Here is a 21375-nt window from a genome sequence, read left to right on the forward strand (position 1 = left end):
GCAAAATCTCTCTATGCTCCTGAAACTGAGAATGTACAGCTGATAGGGTCTGGTCATACCAGAAAAAGGAGACAAGGGCTGTTTAACTGGGGAAAGTAAGCATAAACAGCATTCAGATTAAATAGCAGGAAATAGGGATAAATTGCTTTCCAGTGAAAAGGCATAAAAAATTCCCCATGTGAGAATGGGTCAAACCCTGCCATCCCCTTGAGAGAGAAGGAGGAGCATGTGCAGTCTGTATTTCATCCAGAGCTCTGCAGCTTTGGTACCTCTGTGCTCGCTAGCATGGGGGTCTGGTTTGAAGAGTAACAGGGAGTGGTGCAGACCTCAGGCTCTTAATCATGCAGCTCTTTCTGGCAGCAGAGCATTCCATTTCTGTCTTGGGAGCTGTTCCCCTGTGGATACCGAGCAGTATGATGGGACATGCCTGTCCTTTTTCTTGTCAGTACATGCGTTGTTTACAGACAGCCAAAATGTTACCAGTCTATCTGACCTCCTACATTTGATGAAATGAGAAAGGCAGAGTCACAGCAACCTTGTAGTACATATTTATGCCTCACACATCTTTGACAGAGAACCCATGCTTCTAAATCTGCTCTTGATTTTTTTCACCAGCTCTGTGACTTTGATGTGGCTCCCTTAACATGCATCGTCTCTCTGCCTTCTCTGTCTTTCCTGGCTGTGCAGTATGAACGAGCTGTTACCTGCATGTTCCCTGGCTAAGTGTCAGGTCACTGCAGTTTTGATGCCACCTCCATGGCAAGAGATGCTGTCAAAATTTACTGTTGAGCTGCAGTTACTTCTAAGGCATAATACACTAGTTGTTAAAATGCTTGATAGCAGAACAGGATGGGTTAAGAGAGTGCAGTATGGAGTGACCACTGTAATGTATATTCTACGTATGGACTCATCTGTGCTGAGTTCAAAGTAGTAGTGACCCATCAATAGGAACTGGCTGAAGCCCAAGGCTGGGATGTACAAGTGCTTTGAGTTATGGAGTGTGCAGCACTCAGATCCGGGCATGACTTTAGACTTGAGCCTACATCTAGAAGAATTAACTGTTACAAGTACATCCATGGAATTCCTTTAGGATTCTTCCAGCTGTAAGTGCTAAATGTGAATGTGCCTAATACAGCGATCAGACTTGAATTCCTTGTTCTAGTACCATACATTGTATTAAGAAATAAAGGGTTGCTTTCTGCAGTATGGAAAGCATTGCTGTAGTTCTAAGGTACTAGAAGAAAAACAGAATTTATCAATCAGCACATTTGAAAATGTATACTTTGCACTGTGAATCTCACAACCTTGATCACATTTCTCTGATCGAGGACCTGGGTGATTATTAAATGACTTGGTGCAGTCTGATGTTGTGCTGACATTTTGTATCACTCACACCTTTTCTCATCACTGTCTCTCTATATCACATTTCAGAAGAGGATGCTCAGAAAAGCAAATCTGTTTTTTCTGCACATTAATGATGTAAGTTGCCCAGTTCTCACTGGAGATGTTTTACCCTTGTTACTGTTGGGTTTGTATGAAGGTCAGTCAGAAGCATCTCCCTTGATTTGCTTGAAATTCTTGTTTCGTTTGAAAGAAAACAAACATGCATACAAAAAAATTCTTTCGGGTCTTCTCTTTTCTTCCATGTCAGTAGAGATGGTGATATTTGTTACTTGCAGATGGAAAGCCACCACAAGAATTGTCATTAACAAAGGCAACTACTTAGAGGGAGCTTTTGTTCTCTGCATGTTTTGATGCATTGCTCTTCCTGCAGATGTGAGAAGTTTCATTGTCTATGGTGGATGGCTGAATTCTTAGATTGGGTGAGCATCAGAAGCTATCCTTGATTTCAGGAAGAGTTCCAATGTACTTTTGGGATCCATGCTGTGAGCTGTCTGACAGGTTGCTTGAGGCTGTACTGCAAATCAGCGGCAGTGCTGGGAATGCACCTGAGCAGCTTTCTTCCCACCTCACCTCATTCAGAAGTCACACTTTCCATGTTTGTGGCATGGTGTGGATTGTTCATTCTCTATGAAATATTTTAAGTATCACTGTTGGACAGTTCAGCTCTACAAGGAACTGATCATTTGAAATAAATATCATGGTTATAGAAATATTCCACCTTTGTTTTTCCTAACCCTGCAGGAAATAGAAGTCAGGGGTTGCAAGAGTTGTTTTGATTGCTGAACTCACTGGTTGAGCAGAATGGTTTTCTAGGAAATGTTAATTAGCCAACTGATATTGAAAGTGTAGAGATGAGGCTTCTGCCAAATTCAGCATCAGATGTTAGCAGCAGTACAGGAAGATGTGTTCAACTGGGATGTAGGTTTTGCAAGCAGAAGACTTGCCATGAATATCCAAATGACCTTTGATGGTAATTGTAAATGTTTAACCTGATGGGGGAGAGGATCTTAAGGAGTCCTCTAAATATATGATCATTTGCCATTTTTAGGTGTCCTTAAGGAAACTTAAGAAATTCCTTTGAGGGAATTCTGAAAAATACCAAAGCGTGTAGCTATCCTGTAAGGGTGGAGATTGTGATTGATTAACTAATATGGATCAGAATAACACTCCAGGCTCAGTTTGGGCAGAAAAGGTGAGGGATGAGGGTCCCAACGGATGCTTTGTGAGCATATTGAATAAAGAAGGATTTGAACTTAGCATCAGAATTAGGTAGAAAAGGGCAGGTTAAAATCTGTTTTGAAGATCATTCCCCCAAAATCAAAATTTATATGCACTTTTAGATTTTCTTTTTTTTTTTTTTTTTTTACATTGTCATCCGCTGCTGCCTTTTCTGTATGGAAAGCATAGCCTGTCCCATTCTGGGAAGCTGGATTAAACTTCAGACATTCAGGAATGAGTTCCAGTTTGGAAAGAGTCTGCTTCATAGTTCTCGAGAGTCAGTATATTTAAAACTAAACAAAAGATTCAATGAATTTTACATTTAGGAAGAACACACCAAACTTCTGTTACACTGCTCCAGGTCCGTTGATTTTAACTGATTTGTCTTGGCAAGTGATCGGCAGAATATGAGAAGGTAGCAAATTGCAAGACTATGTGAAAAGCCTATGATTTCACTGTCCCAGATAGGTTCTGCTTGCTTCATTTTCTATCATATTACAATAATTAGTCAATAGTCTGATTGTTGTACTCAGGGATTAGTGTCACAGACGATCCATCACAATTCAAACATATGTTCTCTTGGATGTACCATATTTCTCTGCTTATAATTGCACTTTCATTGTGCACATCAGTCAGAAGAAAAACTCTTCCTCGTTAATATCTGTTTGAACACACTTGTACCAGATGGAGGTTACCGTGGATTTTTCTTCCACCTGGGATAAATCAATACAGATACCCGTTGAGCTTTTAAAGACAATGGCCGGATTGTGTGAGGGTATTTCGTACCTGGTAAGGTTGTGTATATCCCTGGTGTTATTAATTCCTCTGATCTCATTGATTTTCTCTAGGCAAATGTCTTTCCTGTCAGTGTTAATATTTTTTGCAGTAATGTGAAAGAACTTGCCTTTATAACTTCACAGGGCCAGTAAAAGGTGCAAACCCTGCAAATGTGCATGAAAACTGCAGTTCTGATCTGAGAGATGCAGTCCTGGAGGTCTGCAGAGATCTGCAAAAAGCAGGTGGAACTGTATTGTCAGTATTCAACACTCCTGGAGCGTGCCACTCTTGCTGTGAATTGTTTGCCAGTATAATCTCATGAGACCTCAGTATACAGAGCCTTGAAATCTTCTGAATACGTGTCCCTCAACTCTAAACCTGTGATGCTTAATTAGGGATCTCAACTCTTCAGAACACTTCATAGCCTGAGGTATAGGGAAGAGCCAGAAGGTGAGAGATACTTATGATATAAGCCAGAGCATTTCCACTGTAAAAGTTAAAGTATCATTGAGCTTCAAAATACTTAAAGCTCAACTCACATTGAATGTATTGAACTAGTTGTATTGTAAACCTTAAAAAAAACTCACTCCCTCTTCCCCCTCTCCCCCCAAAAAAGTACCTAACAATATTCAAGCAAACGGTTGTTGTAGAGCTGTGGATGCTGAACTGAGTAGCAGAATGTTTTGCAGATTGTGAAGCTTCTCAAAAGAAGTCAGTTCTGTGCTAGTTTTAGGAGCATTTTACCCTAAGTCGTGCTTAGGAACCTTCAATAATGATCACTTAGGGCTCCAATAACACCTGGCTGATTCAAAACTGTGGTAATGCAGGAGTCTGTTCCTCCTGTGTGCAAAGATTCCTTTGTTCTGGCAACCTTTAAATTCAGTGTATAGGGTAAATCTTAATTTGAGAAAGATTAGATAATTGGAAGTGTCACATTTACTCAAAAAAATACTAATGTTTACTTAGTAGCATTACTTCTGAAAGTAAAAGCTATGCAATTTCATGCAATTCTTCCTGAAGTTAGCTGGGACTCTGGAAATATGTAGTGAGCACAGACTATGATAAAGAGAGGTGATGCCAAGGAGAAGGCCTGGGAGACCCTATTAAGCCAGACACTTAAACATCTGACCTCATTTAGGTAGTACAGGAGTAGTTGTGTTGCTTTACTTAAGCAAAGACGATCCCCCTGAACTTGGCAGAGCCACTGGTGTGTGTGGAGCAAAAGAACTTGAACGTACCTTGCAAAATGGGACAGAAGTCCTGCCCCTCTAGAAAAAGGTAGAAAAACCCCAAAGCTGAATGTGCAGCACAGGGGATGCAGGGAGTCAGATTCATTGGTGTAGCACTGAAATATGCAAGAGCTGCTTCCTCTGTAGTTACTGTGGCCTTCATTCACAACAGCTTCCATTGCTGTTTGCTTTGGGCTACCAACAGTTTCCTTGTCAATAGCCAGCAGGCCATGTGGGTTTTTGGGCACGTATGGAATCATGTGGATGTTGTTTGCTTTTTGAGAGTCTGACCTTACATTCATGCACTTGAGTTAGATCTCTGAATACCTATCTAAGTAGATATGGTAATTACTAGAAGCTGATCCAGAGCTTTGCTGAGTCGAGCCCCGCTTGTGCTTTGGAAGGGCTGACTTCACCAGAAACAAAGCAATCCAAGGAGGTGCATGAGGGTGGGCAGCGGTGGACACTTCAGACAAAAATCAGGGACTGTTTGTTGCAGTGAGTTTTAGAAGAAGATATAAAGCATTCTCCTTTAGTTTACCACATGCCTGATTTATGCTTTCTGTCTGTTTTCATTATCCCTCCTAAATGAGCAGTGCCCTGAAGCCATTGATTGGGTGGGCTGACATAATTCATTGTTCCCTGGTGCTTGAAAAACGTAGCCTTGCTCTGTTAGTAGGTATGTTGAAATAATAAATTATATAGCAACAATGGATGTAATGACAGTCCTCATACTTAAGAAATAGTTTCAAATCACACCACTCTAAAACAGTTATCATTCTTTCTGCTTGATAGTGTAATAGCAAAACAAAAACAGAGCCAAAGGATGCTGGTGCTGGGGGCTGTCGTGTCCCCTCCAGAGGCTGTGAAATAAAGAAGCCAGAAAAAGGAAACAAATTAATTTATGCACTCTGGGGACAGGAGGAGTGATTTGAGTGGTGCATGGGAAGAGGAGTGCTGGAGAGTAAAAGGAAGCTGAGATGATGGATGGTGTGATTAAAAACTGGGCAGCGCTCTCTGCTTTGGCCACATGGATGAGGTGGGTGAAGCTGCACGCTGCTGTACTGCCCATCAGAGCTGTGTCAGCTACCTGAAACCAGAAGGCTGACAGAGAGGCCTTTCCCTTTGCCTTGCAATCTTCTTTTTCAGCTGTACAAAGGAGCAGTAAGGACAAGTAAAGCAGAATTCACAGCACTGATGTTTCTCAGTACGTTCTCCCTTTATTTGCTTAAAGCAAACACCATTTCAGTTTTCTCTGGCGGCATCTTTGGGTTTTATTTTATGCAGTCATTTTTAATGTACTTTGCTATCTGGCCTTGCAGTTGTAGGCTGTGTTCTGCAAACCCAACTGAACCAAACTGCAGGTGGAGGGCCCATTGCCTGAGCAGCACAGTTCCAGTTTTGTGTTTGAGATCAGTTCTCAAGCACAGGGATTGCACTGCAAAGGCACTCAGGGGGACTATGATGCCACCCAGACAAGTCTCAGTGTGCCCGGCTGGTCTCAGGTCAGATCCCGAGCCGTGGTCCAGCGTCATCTGTGCGAGATGGCGGTTCCGGACTGCACAGCCCCTTCCAGAACAGCGCTATGATCCTGCCAAGCCTCGTGCCGGAAGTCTTTCGGCTGTAGTGCTGCAGCGCCGGACCCACCCGCAGCCAGAGGCCTGGCCAGCCACACGTGGCGTTGAAGCTCCGACAGCCCTTCCGCACTGACCGCCAACCCGGCGCTGCCGAGGCCTTTCCTGTACGTCGGGGCCACCATGCAATGACACGAGGGGCACCGCCGTGGCCCTCTGTCCCTTGTCGACCCTCTCTGTCCGGTGCCGAGCAAAGGCCGTGCCCGCAGCCTGCCAGGCTGCCGTGTGCCCGAGTCCCTCCCCGGTACTGAGGCCTGTGCTGGGCCTCACCCCGCGGGGCAGAGCCGTTCCCTGTGGGGAGAGCGGAGGGGACCCGGCAGGCCCAGGGCAGACTTAGGAGTGCTGACAGTGGAGAGGCGCTGACTGCTTTGGCTTTAGAAAAGAGCTTTAGGTCTTTATTATCGTTACAATTTGGTATTGTCCTTTTGAATTGCTTCTTGTCCTGGTTTGACACAAAAGTCCCAGTGGAGCAGCTGGAATGGACCTTCATGCTGAACGCGAGTCCTTCTTCCTGTCCAAACCAAAGTCTTCTGCTTCTCCAATGGAAGCTGCCTCTGGACCTTCTCTGGTGCTGCCTGGAGGCTGCAGGAGCTCGGTGCCATCTGCTGGGCTCCTCCCATTGTCCTGGCACAGCAGCTGACAGGACATCAGTCCCAGTGCTGCCCTCTTCTTCAGGGCTCCCCTGGAGGCTGCACGGAGGTCAGGGCTGTCTGCTGGACTCCTCCCATTGTCCCTGTGCGGAAGCATAGAGGACACCATTGTCAGCCATGCCTTATTCCTCAGGGCTCCCCTGTAGGCCCCAGGGAGCTCAGGGCCATCCACTGGACTCCTGTTATCCCAGTGCAGAAGCTTAGAGGACTCCAGTCCCCGTCCTACCCTCTTCCTGAGGTCTCATCTGGAGGCCGTGGGGAGCTCAGGGCTGTCCACTGGACTCTTTTCATTGTCTTGGTGCAGAAGCAAAGAGGACACCAATCCCAGTCCTGCCCTGTAATGGAAATGCTAAGTCATGGCCTGAAGCAGTGATTGAGCACCTGGTGGGAAGGCAGGGCCATCCCAGGGGAGCTCAGGTGCAAGCAATGCTCCTGAGTGACTGGAAGGGATCAAGCCAGGATCCACCCCTTCCCATACCTCACTTAAGGGTTGGCAGTGGAGGTAAGAGCATCTCTTCCCTGAGATCCCTGCCTTACCTGAGGCCTTCCAAAGGTAAGCAGCTTTTTTTCCTTTGTTTCTGTGTCTGCTCCTTTTGGGCTCGTTCTCATTTTCTGAAGCCAAGACTTTGCTACCTTGCTGTTATCATCCTATCACAGTCTTACATGCCCTTTTCCTCAGGGCTTGGGGAAGAAGAGGTGAGAAGTCTTGGGGAAGGATGCGGATGGGGGATGGGGAAGAAGGGGTTCTGGAGAGCAGCAGCTGCCCAGGGGCTCTCTGGTGGATGGTGACTCTTCAACACCAAGATGGAAAACGAGAGCCCCTGCTGCGCCGCCAACGGATATAGCGACGTCTCCAGGCAAGCATGTTGTTATAGTGCTTGCCTGGGCCTGATGGAGACGGATCCACCTCCATGGGTTCGTCCTCTGGAGGCAGGTCCACCTCCATGGGCTCGACGTCGCCCTTTGGTGGGTCTGCGTTCATTGGTTTGGGCTCACTGCTGCTCTCCAGAAGCCTCCGCTTCTTTGGCGGAGGAGGATTCATCCTCCTCCACGACAGTTCCCACTGTGTAGGGGAAGGATCTGTTTATTGAGCTCCTGCTCTCAGGTGGGTGCTTCCTCGACAGAAGTCGGTCAGCGACTGGTGTTCTGTTGTCAGGGTCCCCGTGTCTATGGCAGTCAGCAGGGACGTGGCTCGTGACATCATCAGTCCCTGGCAGTGTGATCCGAAGAATGTCCCCTGACAACCAAAGCATGGCAGTGTTGTGTGAGGAGGGGATATGGCCTGACAGTTGTCCTACTTGTCAGCAGTGGGGTTCTGCTGGGCTCTGTTTCAAGTCCTTTCTCTTGAATATTTTCACTGTTGATTCCAATAAAGTTCTGGCAGCTGTACGAAGCAAATTTGTGGATGATGCTAGGCTGGGAGGAGTGTTGACTCTGTTGAGGGTGGTGATGTTGCTCTGAGATCTGGACAAATGTGAGGTTGGTTCCCATCTGCATGGCGAAGAGCACGAGCAGGGCTCTGTACTGGGATGGGGTGGCCCTGACTGTGTGTGATGAGTGGGGGAGGAGGGGCTGGAGAGCAGCCCTGAGAAAAGGCATCTGGGCGTTGTGGTTGGTGGTAAATTGAATCTGTGCTGGCAGCCAGAAGGACCAACCGTACCCTGGGCTCATCAGGCCCTGAACTGGGGAAGTGAGGGAAGCAGTTTTCCTGTCCTGTTCTGCTCTGCTGTGCAGCCTCAACTCCAGCCCTTGGTGCAGGTTTGGGGGCCGCAACATAAGAAGGACGTAAAGCTATTAGAGAATCCAAAGGAGAGCTGCAGAGATGGGAAGTGGTTTGAAAACACAGTGTATGAGGAGCAGCTGAGGTCCCCGGATTTGCTCTGCCCGGAGCAGAGGAGCTGAGGGCAGCCATCGTGGTGGCTGCAGCTCCTCACAGGGAGCGGAGGGCAGCGCTGAGCTCTGCTGTCTGTGACAGCGACAGGGCCCAGGGAATGCCATGGAGCTGTGCTGGGGGAGGGTCAGGTAGATGTTATGGAAGGGGTCTGCACCGGAGTGTGGTGGGCATGGCGCTGGCTGCTCAGGGCAGTGGGCACGGCCCTGAGCTGCTGGTGCTGAAGGACTGCGTGCATTTGGGTGGCCCTGTGTGTCATCAGGGATTGGGCTTGATGATCCCTGTGGGTCCTTTCCAAGCTGGGATATTCTACAAGTCTACGATATCAGCGGTTTGCCTGGGAAATACCAGATGATTTTTTTCTTCCCATTTTTCATGGCATTTGAACTCTTAGTTTCACTTCTAAAACTAGGAGAGGAGTTGGCTAAGGGTAGGGGAAGCTGCTTCTTTATTTTCTCTACTCCTAGGTGGGAGCTGTGTATTTTGTGCCCGAATCTGTGGCAGCTGGTGGTTCTCCCCACTGGGCTTGGGGGTCTCTGGCTCTGATCATGGCTCAGCCCCATTCACAGGGCAGGGTTCTGGGGCTTGTGTTGCCCCTGGGGCTGTTCCAGTCCGCTGGCCAGACTGCCTTGCAGCCGCCCTGCCTGTGAGGGAAGTGCTGATAGTTGTCAGCGTTTGCTGCGGAAATCATCTCATTGGTGTGACTGATGTTTTGAAATTAAGGAATGATAGCGCGTGGTTAACTGGGCTGCATGGCAAGCAGGTCTGGTGGGCTGCCTTATAAGGCACTCCTGGATGCATCCAGACTTGCAAATCACCTCTTTTAAGAAGGCCAAACTGTCTTTCAGTTATTGTTCTGGGAAGCTCAAATCACTGGGTGTGTAATTCATTTCACGTGGAATTTCAGGGTCAGACATAAACGTTATCCACTTTAGAGGGAAAGCTTTAGAGAAAGAAGTGGGAAGCTGAATTGATCTTTGGAAAAATGAAGAATGTTTGAAGTATTTTTTTGCAAAAAAAAGCCCTCAGCAAACAGTGGTTCCGCTCCACTTCTGGCCAGTCTCAGATGCTTGTCTTCCAGAATGCCTGAGTATAGATGAATCACAACACCATCCTGGGAATTCGACAGCCGTGTTTGTTATCCTGTGTATGGCATCAGACACCACTTGAGGATAAAGAGTGGAGAAGTGTGCAGTTCCTGAGCCTCACAACACCATGGTGTACAGTTAGATACATAGGTGCAGCCCATAGCTCCAAGGAGAGGGAGTAAATCTGCAGTGTTGTCAAATGCATAACATGGCTCATTGATACTGAAGCTGTGTTGGAAAACTAATACTGATTAGTTTTTCTAAGACGTCATGGCCAGAAAAATGGCTTATAAGAAGAGGGGAAATAGATGAATTTTTGTTTGTTTGTTTGTTTTGAAAAATAAAGAGCAGAACAAAGCAATGGCAATTTGAGGTTGGAGTCATTGCCATTTCAAGCATTTATTTCTCTTTTTGTTGACAAAGCGTTGAAATCTGCCTAAGGATCTCCTTTTTCTAGCCTTGAATGTTAGATTCCTGGTGTACAGCTCCCTAAATAAAGCCAGACCCCTTTTAGAAGCTGAGTTCTTTTCCCATGTGGAGGAATTGTGTATAAATCCCTTTGATAAACAGAATTTGTCACTGAGCAGGGAGGAAATGTGCTTTATGGGTGGCAGCACAACAATACCCATCAGACTTCCAGTGTTCTGCCCTTTCCCTCTTCTAATTTATCTTTCCTTGGAAAAAGGCAGGTTTCCATATCTGTTGTACCAGTCTGTTTGTTCTGAGTTTCAGTGGATGTGAATGAACTCAGAAGCAGTACCAAGATCTTTATTTTACTTCTGTGAGCGGTAGGCTGTATGTTGATCAAAGACATAGCACTTCTCTGAGCTAGTGGAGCAAGACTTGTAGCTTCTTGTCCTTCTGATCTGCTCGCTCTGGCTACTTAGTGGTATTGCTGATAATTGAACTTCTAGAAGAGTGTGAAAGCCTCAGGAAAAACGTGTGTACAGATCAGCTTCTCTTCCCCAGTTCTGCTAAAAGTTCTAAATAAAATCTAGGAGAGAATCTTCCAAATCCAGGTGGTAAAAGGTCTTAGTGCTTTAATGTGTAACTGGGAATGTTCCGAATGCTAATAAAAAGACTGCACTGCCAGCACAGAATTGGGCCACAGGACTGCCTGCTGGATTAAATTCTGCAGATTGATTATATGCTATTTGAGATGGAATGTTCCTTTATTTTTTTTTAAGATTGTAAACCATTGAGGTCGCTGAGACATATTGATATATCAATCAGTAGCAACTTGCTAGAGCTTGAAGTAGTTGAATTGTCCCACACAGAACTGTTAAATAAAACCTTATAGTCACTATAATTCACAGGAATTGTAGCTCTGAGCTAGGCTATGCCTCTGGTGAGTATGTCTGTGCTGCAGATGGCATCCTTCCTCATCCTCGCCCTCCCACTGTGCTCCTCGTTGGCTGAAGGCGTCACCATCAACTTTCTACCTCACACAGCAGTTTGTATCTGAGCAGGGACTTCATTACCTGCCAGTTTTTCTGTGGCACCTCCATACACTGGTAGTCCTCTCGTCCTATCCTGGTGTCTTCTCTTTGCCCCAGGATGCCAGGCCACGTTGAAGGAATTTTCACATTATTTCCATCCTGATTTCTTTGTGTTGTCCTTTTTCTTGATGAGAAACGCCCTAGAATCTTCTGCAGGAAAAAAACCATTCCAGACTTCTGCATTGTTTACCTGTACAATCCATTACTCCTGTCAAGGCTCTTGTTCTCTAACGAGTCCAGGATCAGTCCACGTCCTTTGTCCTCTCCACTTGTATGGATTTACCTGAGTTTCTCTTCAGCCTGCTTTCCTTTCAGTGCTGACAGTCATGAGGAATTCTTAGTTATGTGCTGGTGCGTTCAGTTTCCTCGACACATTCATTTTTGATGTATGGCAGGTGCTGGTGATAGCAGAGCCCCTGTGAGTGACTCGTGCTGAGCCAGTGTTTATTGAGCTCTGACCTGCAAATCTTGTGACAAGTCTAAACATAACTTCAGGCTACTTCTGTGGAGCTGTGGTTTGTACTGCTTTGAATGTGGTCCTGCTGGCCGGAGATGGGCAAGGCGGAGATGTTGTGATACTGAGAAAAGTGTTGGCATTTGATACTTTGGATTTTTTTTTTTATTTTTAGAGAATATTGAGAACCACTGAAATTTAGTGAAGGAACCTTATTGGTGTGGTTGTATGAGGTGTACCTGATTTCATGATGGTATTTGGTCTTTTAGTAGAGTTCAGGCTCTGACCCCTCAAAACAGTGAATAGAACAAGTTCCAGGTGATACCAAGGCTGATACACGAAGGCTTTTATGAAGCCGTCACAGAAACGTTGTCTATCCTTACCAGCCCGACTAGTGTGTGACATCCAGAACTGAGACATTCCTTCCTCTGTCTTTGATGAAATAGATGCTGTTATGTAAGGTGCATTAAGGCATTGGATCTTAGCTTCAGAGCACAGTGATGACAGCAGGAGGGCAGGAACACAACAAGTTGGAATCGTACTGTGAGCCCAAATTCAGCAAACCATTACTGCTAAACAGGGGCCTTAGGCATGTGTTTTAAGTTGCTCTGATTCCTGTAAGACCTAAACATCTGTTTGTTGTTTTGCAGAATAGATGCCCAAGAGCCCTGTTTTTGTCTAGGGCGAGCGGTGTGCTTGTGTATCTTGTGTGCTCTTCAGCAAGGACTTGGTAAAAACCAGCCCTGGATGTTCGGCGCGGGAGCAGCAGTGAGAGAGGCGAGCCCAGTTAGTGGTGGGAGACCTGAGCCAATGGGTGGCTGTGCCTCTGTCTAGACCGAAGAGGTTTGGACATTTTCAGATTAGCTTTGGATAAGCCTCTGAACTTCTGGATGCTTCTCCTAACCAGATCAAACCTCTCAAAAGCTTGAGGTTTGTCCATCACTAATTTTCATATGAGTTACATTAAAAACTCTTAAGTTGAAATATTTCTTACTTTAAAAATAGAATAATAAAACAATAAATCAGAAGGAAACGCATGGTGGAAAAAAAAAGTAGAAAACAGATGAAAAGCAAAAGGGAAAAGTGAACTTCGTAAAAATACCATACATGCCAGACCCTTCAAATATGATTTCCTGCATATTGCACTTTAAAAAGCATGATATTACAACATGCTCTTGCATGCAAGGGCCAAAAATATGAAAGAATAAAGCCTTGTTTGATCTCGAGAGTTGAATGGATGTCATTTGACCCATCCATGATCTGATCCTAGACCTAGGACATGTCAGATGATTTTCCACTCAATGAGTGTCTGCACCACTCCCTTGTCTCTTCCCCACCCTCTTGTTGGACAGATAGTGCTGACACGCTTCCTGTTATGGGCTGCTGCTCCAGCTCTCGCGCCTGCTGGCACTGAGCCGCCTGTGGCTTGGGCACAGCACTTCAAAAGCCATTTCTGGCACACGGATGAAATATTTTGAAGTGAGTTTGGGTGGTTCCCAAAACGACCTGCTCCAAGTGAGCAGAAAGAAAGCTTACATTATCTCATGTAAAAGACCCAGATCCTCTCCAGGGCCTGCCAGAGGTTTATGAAATGCTGTGTTACTGCTGAAAAGCCTTGACAAAAATAAAAAGCATAAGCATGATGTGGAGATAACAGCTCAATTGTCTGCTCCTAACTTCTCAGGATCTATAATGTACCTGATGCCTGACTTGTAAACGATGCAAAGTGCTTGTTTTGGACTTGGTCAAAGCCAATTGCATGTGTGATCGAAACTATGGAGGACAAAAGGGAGGGAATCTTTAAAAATGACACAGAAGTTATGGCCACTACTAACACATCTTTTGAAATCAGTGTTTTATATGATTTTTCATTACTTAGTGAAAGTTTGTTTTATAATTAGACCTTGAGAGCTGTGCAGGGTGAAAAGCAGATGCATGTTATGTTTCGATACGGAAATAGTGGTTGCTGGAGTCTCTGACAACAACATCTTGAATCAAGGTGGAGTAACAGCTATATTATTTTCTTATCCATGGCTGGGCACATAGCTGGCATTCTAGCTGCTTGTATTTTGGAGCTTTCTGCTCAGCTAAATTATAGTAAATAAATTGCAATGGCTCTGAGGCTGAGTAGTGCTACAAAATACTGCAGCTGAGCAACACAGAGGCTCGGCTAGAAGAAAGCTGAGCTGCTGCTCTCCATGTCAGGAAACAGTTTGGCTGTGTTAGAAGTGTGCCTTTGGTGCCTGTGCTGTGGGACCTGGCACCATCTCCTGGGCAGCTTGTGGCATGGGGGCAGGCAGCCTCCACCTTTGTCCCTACCTGCTGGCTGGCAGCAATTTTTGGTCTGATAAATCGAGGGGGGAAAATTGGCTGTGTAAATAGCTTTTAAAGAGCATCGTATCTTCTTTAGTCTACCTTTCTGGGGCACGAGATGGGGCATGTCTAAATATGGGAAAGCTGCGAAGCAGCTGTGTGTGTATCCAGTGGCACATGCCTACCTGAGATGGGCTGACCTGGGTAGCAGTTGCCTTCTCCCTTCAATTTCAGCTCTTGATCACCATATTTGAGCTGGACCTGGCAGCAGGCTATCTTTGGGATGCCAGCTTCCTTGGCCCTGGGAGCTTCCAGGTTTGTCTCCATCTTACCCTTATGTGTATGTAACAAATAATAATGACAGAACTACTCCCTGATGCTTTGGTATCAGACTTCCAAATCCCAAATTAGTTGTTATTCTTCTAGTGAGAGGCCATTTCTTTCCTCTGCTGTGCCCATAAGGAGGGTTCTGTCACCAAGTTGCTGGATGATGTTTAGTCCTTCACTTCATTGTAGCAGCTTTCTTTTGCTTATTCAGAACGCATAACTGATGGAACACATTGGTCTGTTTGTTAAGAACATAATTCTCAATCAAGCTTGTAACACAAGAATTGTTGCAAGTGCAAAATTCCCTTTTCTTGAGCATCCTGCAGTGTTTCTGTTTTTCACCCCCCTTAAATCTTCCTGCCAGTAAAATATTGTGAAGAAACTGGAAGGCAATGTATTCATTGTCAGCTGAAGGAGTGCACTGCAGCCCTGTGAGTGGTTTTTTTCCCTAATGCTGGCTTGTGACTGCAGCGAAAGGGCAGCTGTAAACATGAGGACTTTGTTCTGCCTGCTGCTCTTCAGCTGCAAAGGACTTGATTTCATGGTGAAAAGAGGAATGAGGAGTAGCACTGGCTAGATAACAAGTGTTGAAAGAGAAGCTGTGCTGTTCATCTTAATAGCATGATCTGCGTATCTCAGTTGGGCAGAAAATTGATATATTTTTCCACTTATACTCTCATTTGAAGTCAAAAAAGCTTTCTCAGAAGAGACTTTTCAAGCCGAGGGCAGATGTCAAAGTAGCTCATCCTAGTGCTGCTTTGTTTTGTGACAGGACAGTCCCCCATCAGCGTGGATGCCTCCACCCCACAGGAGCTGGTGGCCTTGGTGTGTCTCAGCCAACACTGACCTGCCCAGGGGATGTGACTGTGATGACTTAACGTTGGCAGTTAATAGAGGTAATGTGGTGCTATCAGCATTTCACCGTGGCCCAGTGCCACTGTTCCCAATGAAAGTCCATGCTTTAGCTTCAACACATACGTGTCTTTCTTAGCATGCTAATTGCAACTTTTCCTCCTTTGCCAGAAATTCAAAATGTCTTAGAAAATGCCAAGAATGTTGCTTAGAAAGAAGCATGTGATCCAGATTTTCTGGTCTGCCCAAGCTGTATTTGAACCAAAACCATCAAGGGAAAACAAGTGCGACTTGGAGCTATTTTTGATGGCTTGACCTTGGGATTAGTTCAGCTTCTGCAGCAAGTTAGGATTGCTCTAGTTTTGTGCAAGCCCTGCTTGAATTGAAGGCATCATGGCATGCAAATCTGCCCCCCTTTTGATTGGAGCTCATCTCCCTGTGCTGTGGGCTTGCAGAGCTGGTTTATTCCCAGTGTGGCAGAGTACAGCCTCACCACATAATGTTTGTAGAGGATGCTGTGTAGGCCATGCCATCCGTGGGCAAATAACCAATGGAGAGTGTGTAGCATCCCACTGTTGTCATAGCTGAAGTGATCCAAACTGCAGATATGTGGGGCTGACCATGACCAGTGCCATGAACACGAGAAGAGTTGCAGCAAAGGATACCTCCTGAAGTAACTTCTGAGGAGGTGTACTTGATATCCCATTGCTCTTCCAGGAGCTGCAGGCCATGCCTGTGGAGCTGTGCAGGCTGCCAGACGTGGTCCCGTCACCTCGGTGCGGTTTTGGCCCCAGAGGAGGCTGCTACTGAGGGGAGCGCCTGTGGGGAACAGGGGTGTGATCTGCCCTTGTGCCCCCATGCTCTGTTCTGTGCACACAGCTGCTTTCACTTGCTGGCAGTCTAAGACAAGCAGGTCTACTGCTCCTGGAGCCGAATAGCTATCCAGCTATGTTCTTTGTATTCTGCATGGCTTTCTCGTCAAATAAAACCAGAACGCAGCCATACCTACTCTGCTGTGGCATGAACTGTGTTGTTAGAGAATCTCAGTCTGACATTTAAAGTGTGGTTTCCCGTCACCCATCCTCCCCCCCCCCCCCCTTTTTTTTTTTCTCCTCTGGACTCAGAAGGCTAAAATGTGTGTTTACAGTATGCTGCAATGACTGGCAATATTGAGCTTATTTAGATAGTGGGAATGGTTTTTCTGTGATAACAGAGGTGAAAAGCCTCAGATAAAGCTGAAAGCCTTATTGGTAGTTGGGCTGGAATCGTTCTAATTTGTTAGTCTGTTTTAAATGTTTTAAATCCAAAATGCAATACATAGCTGAGAGAAAATGAGCACAGATTAAACCCTGCGTTCACTCTGTAATAACATACTATGGAGAATTTTTCTGAACTTGAAGCTTAAGCACTGTGATTACATTTGAACTATCTGATTTTTTTTTATCTGTGCAATAAAGTGCTCAAGCACATCCATCGGCTCTTTATGGATGTGTAATCCCATAACTGTCCCCTGTTCAGCAAAGCTCTTCAGCACATACTTCAGTCGCAGAAAAATCCCTGGGTCTGAAGCGTATGTTCGGAGTTCAAGGCGTGTCAAAGTGCTTGTTTAACTGCTGTCCTGGGCATCTGTAATGGTGTGCACTTCTGCTTAACCTTTCAGCTTTGTTTTCAAAGTTTGACAATGAGAAGAAATGCTTGCAAATGCTTTGTCTGACGTTCTGTCTCCAGCTGCCGAGAGGTAGGTAAGAGTAACCCCTGAAACGTGCTTCTCTCATGCTTTTGCTGTTTCAGCAGTTCATCACTTTGCATCATTCGGTATTATCACCTCACGGAGTTTGCTTTAGTAGAAACTTAAGGTCCAATTCAGACAGACACAAGGCAGCAGTTGGGGGTCAGTTTGGAAATATGTGGAGTGCTGAGAACTCTTTCTGGATCTCAACAGATTCTCTAAATCTGAAAAATTTGGTCAAGGAATTTGAAGAACTTCTTCAATACCAGTCTGTAACAGTGGCAGTTATTCTTTAACAAATTGTTGTATGCCACTGGAGGCAATGAGGGAAGGAAGTACATACCTGGATTGCTTGTTAGCGAAAAGAGTTCCTTTATTCCAGCACTCAGAGTAAGTATGAGAACGCAGTGCAGATTGCCAGCATCAGTGAATAGCAGATGGTGATTTCCCCTGGTTGAACAAATGAAAATGAAAACATGCAAAAAAGGGATAAAGTCAGTGCATTAGTGCTCTAGTGTATGTGTGAGAGAACTTCTGCTTATTGGTGTTCCTGGGTGAGAAAGTTTTAACATCCTGAAAAAAGTCTTCAACCCACCCCCACATACTGGGGGGTGCACAGACTCGAGAGTGGAGAAATATCTTGGGATTTCTTAATGGAGTGTTTCCCTCAGCAAATCATTCTGTACTTCTGTGTTACAGGATGAGCAGCAGAGACTTCCATCATCTCAGGTGGGAAACCCTGAAACTGTCCTGGGCCGTGCCCTTCTGTCATCCCTTCTGGGTGAGCTGTGGGTGCTGCTGTTGATGTTTGTGTGTGCTGCACTGATTTTGTTCTCATAGGAATTGGCAGCTGGGCATCTCAGGCTCTTTATTAATGTCAGTAATTCAAAATATCTGAGCTTAGTCTGTATTCCTACAGTGGGGCCACTGGGGGAGGATATAGGTTATAGTGTGACTGTGTAATTACTCTGAGGTAAACAAAATGATGGAAAGTACACAATTTACATTAGGTGTTGTTACTAATGCCTTAACAGCCCTAGCAGTGCAGTGAGCCCACCAGCCCCTGTGCCCAGCTGCTGGGCAGAGCCTGCCTGTAGCAGTGGGTCAGCTTGCTCTGCTTGTTGGATCAACACCGTCTGTGGTGTTTGCTGCATCTGAAACTTGGCTGTCTAGATCTTGCCCCTGGATCAAGAAGTGTATGCTCATTAAAGTGAATTCAGTCCTATCAGAGATTTGTTAATGGCTGCATTAAATTGTGTTGGTTCTGGGGGTAAGCACTGCTGAGCTCTGTGTTATTTATTCCTGCAGAACATGCTGTCTGTATCTTGAGCCTTATAGAGGGACTTTCAACTAAAGGAAGAGAAGGGGGAAAAATAAAGCCCTTTAGAGATGAAAACCAACCCCAGCTGTGTTGTTTGTAGAGGAACTCAGAGACCTTAAAATGGGAACATTAAAAATGCATAGCCATGTGACACAGCTCTATGGATCTTCTGGTTAAAGGGCATTTTGCTGCCAGAGGGGTAGCTTGCTGCTCTCACAGTGACTGAGCCCTGCAGCCAGCATGCACAGCGAGGAGCTCCAGGCTGCCATGCCACCAGGCAGCGCTTCCTATTCTGTCTTTTTCCGCATGCTTTGGCACACCCTAGCTTGAGGTGGGACTGGAAGCGAAAGTTCTGGAATACTCAAGGAAGACCATTCTTGTGGTATTTCCATCCCAGCCAAAAACAGGAAGCACTAGAAAACCAGCCAAAAAGAAAAAGAAATAAAGTAAAAATCAGACTGCTGGGGAGCTTGCCAGCCTGGTTTCCAAGCCAAAGGGACTTGGAAAAGCATCTGAATGTTTCAGAGGTTATCCAGATCAGACTAGAAGACTTTCCCTCGCTGCTTGTGTATGGGCGAATTGCAGCCTTCTGAGCTGTGCCATCACTGGGGAGGTTCCCGTATTTGGTTCTTCACAGCTCTGCCCTCCCAACCCTAAGAACATATTTCCCCATAGCTGAAGGTCTCTGCTGCCCAGGCAGCCTCAAAATGCAAGCACGAGTCTTATTCCTGAAAAGAGTGAATGGAAAAGGAAAAAGCAAGGCCAGTCATGAGGCTGTTCTAGAAGTGTCTTTATCCATCATCCACTCCAAGTGTCACTTAAAGGCAAGCTGCCTTTTCCATTGTCCATCAGCCTTAGCCTATCCACTGCTGCTTCCATAAAGCTGGGAGAGGTAAGGAGGGGGTTTTCCCCCTTCACTTTGCTCCTCAGCAGTGCTTCCCTAATTTGCCAAATCTGGTCACTCTGTTGTTGCATCCAAAGAGGACACGTGTTGCTATAAACCGTCAATATTAATGATCTATTATTGAGAAGAAAGGCCTCAAAAGCCATGCTGAAGTGTACATTTGTGGAGTAGTTTGAGTTTTGGCTCACATATTCTTTTGAGTGAGTTTTAGCCAAATTGCTTGTGTCAGTTTTACAGACCCAGGGTGGTCTTAAAGACAAGAATGTTAATGCCTTCTTCCTGTCAAATTAGTTTATGGCCAAAAGTGTTTCTTTTTTTTTCTTTTTTTTTTTTTAACTACCAGCAATGATAGCATTAATCTAAACAAACCTATCCTCTGAACTGCTCCTGGCAAGTGAGTCATAGCTGGTGCGGGTAGAGATCTGTGGGTTATCTTCAGGACAGACCCCGTGGCCCTGGGATGGAGAAGAGGTGTGCTGTTAAATCACCGGGCTGCGGTGCTCCTGTGCCTTCTCACACCTTGCAGAGATAGAAGTTGAGTAACTCAAGACATATGGCTGGACTGAGGAATAGAAAGGGCTGTAAAACCAGAGCATCAAATAAGGATTGTGAACAGACTTCCCTGGTGAGTCCATAGAAGAAAAAAACGCAACAGTACAAGCTGGTTGTTGTGGTGGACACAGAGCTTTTCTTTGTTTTAGTTTTATTTTGCTTGTAACCCTAGCATCTGGTTGTCAGTCATAGCACATGGCCCGTGGTGTTTTGAGAGTTTCGGTGCTTGAGGTATGTGAAGAAAAGGAGTAAGAAATTGTTTTATCTGTGTTTTATGCCACTGTGTCTTTTGTGAGTTGAGTGAACAAAGCAGTATTTGGGCAGTGAAAAACGAATATGGTACGGATAGCACATTCTGATTGCTTTGCAAAAGGTATAATATAGCAAAACAAAAGAATTGTGCATTATGAAATGTGACAAGAGAACGTCTATCAGGATAACTTGTCCCTTCAAGTGTATGTGGTAGAGAATCTCTCCTTCCGGAGAGGAGCTATTTTCAGGATAAAATGAACTTGCTAAGTTGAATCAGCAAACGTTCTGGTTGTGTAGCCAAGCAGCTATGATGGGCCCGGAATTATCCCTGCTTTTCTTCTCTCTAGGCAGCCGTGCCCTCTGCTGAGAGCTCTGCATTTTCTAACTGTGAAGACTTTCCTAGTAAGGAACTTTATCACCTTTTTTCCATTTTAATAGTGACTCTACCAGGAATAATAAAAACCTTCAGCTCTTGTGCTGAAAGCATTTTCATTGCCTCTAGGGGTGATCTATTAGGAAGCATTTTACACCTTTTGCTGGGCCCTCTGAAGGATTAAAAATAACCAAACAAAACACAAAGCAAACTACAAGAAGTCTGCTTGCAAAAAGGCCATTCACGCTTTTGGTAATATTACTGTTTTCAGCTTGTATATGATAGAAAGAGGAGCATCCCTTTGCAATAGCATTATAGGAGAATGAGCTCCATGTGTGAAACTTCTCCCAGAGAAATGAATTATTTCATTATTCTTACGTTATTATCCTCTGCTTTGATATTTTTTGTTCCTCAGGAATAAAACAAATGAATACCTGCAGAAGGCCACAGAGGCTTTCTGGGGCTGGAAAAAGGGCAAACTAAGAATAAGCTGTTATGAAGTATAAAAATCAAATTGTGCCAGCATGTTTAGCTTCTTCAGTGTGTTTACTTCAGAGTAGTAACAGCTTAATAAGAGTACTTAGGAAGATTGGTGCCTCGATCACTAAGCATGTTTGCTGCAAGTGTATTTACATCTCAGAGGTCCATGCCACGGAAGGGCTGAAGCAGAGCTGTCTGTTGCTGGCATACTTACAAAAAGCAGGGGCAGAGCAGTTGCTTGCTGTGCCCTGATGACCCTCAGAAATCCATGTTATTAATAGGTGTAGTCAGAACTCCATGATAACTATGAAGTGCTTCTCACTGCAGTCATCAATAACTGGTGGGCTTTCCTGTGCGGGGAAAAAAGGTACCATTTGTTTAGATCTTAGTGGGAACTAAATTATCTTTCAGCGTATGTGGAGATACGG

At 45.2% G+C, this 21375-nt stretch overlaps 1 long non-coding RNA gene across 1 annotated transcript in view; it reads left to right on the forward strand.

The window, feature by feature from the left end:
• The window catches only part of LOC101748278, a 212718-nt gene that overhangs the window by 66034 nt on the left and 125309 nt on the right, over positions 1-21375 (forward strand). The window contains exons 6-8 of the long non-coding RNA XR_005839572.2: positions 15257-15380; positions 16997-17074; positions 17765-17846. This is a non-coding gene — a long non-coding RNA (uncharacterized LOC101748278). The remainder of the gene's footprint in view (positions 1-15256; positions 15381-16996; positions 17075-17764; positions 17847-21375) is intronic.

The sequence above is a fragment of the Gallus gallus genome, chromosome 13 (genome assembly GCF_016699485.2).
Source record: "Gallus gallus isolate bGalGal1 chromosome 13, bGalGal1.mat.broiler.GRCg7b, whole genome shotgun sequence".
Taxonomy (NCBI): domain Eukaryota; kingdom Metazoa; phylum Chordata; class Aves; order Galliformes; family Phasianidae; genus Gallus; species Gallus gallus.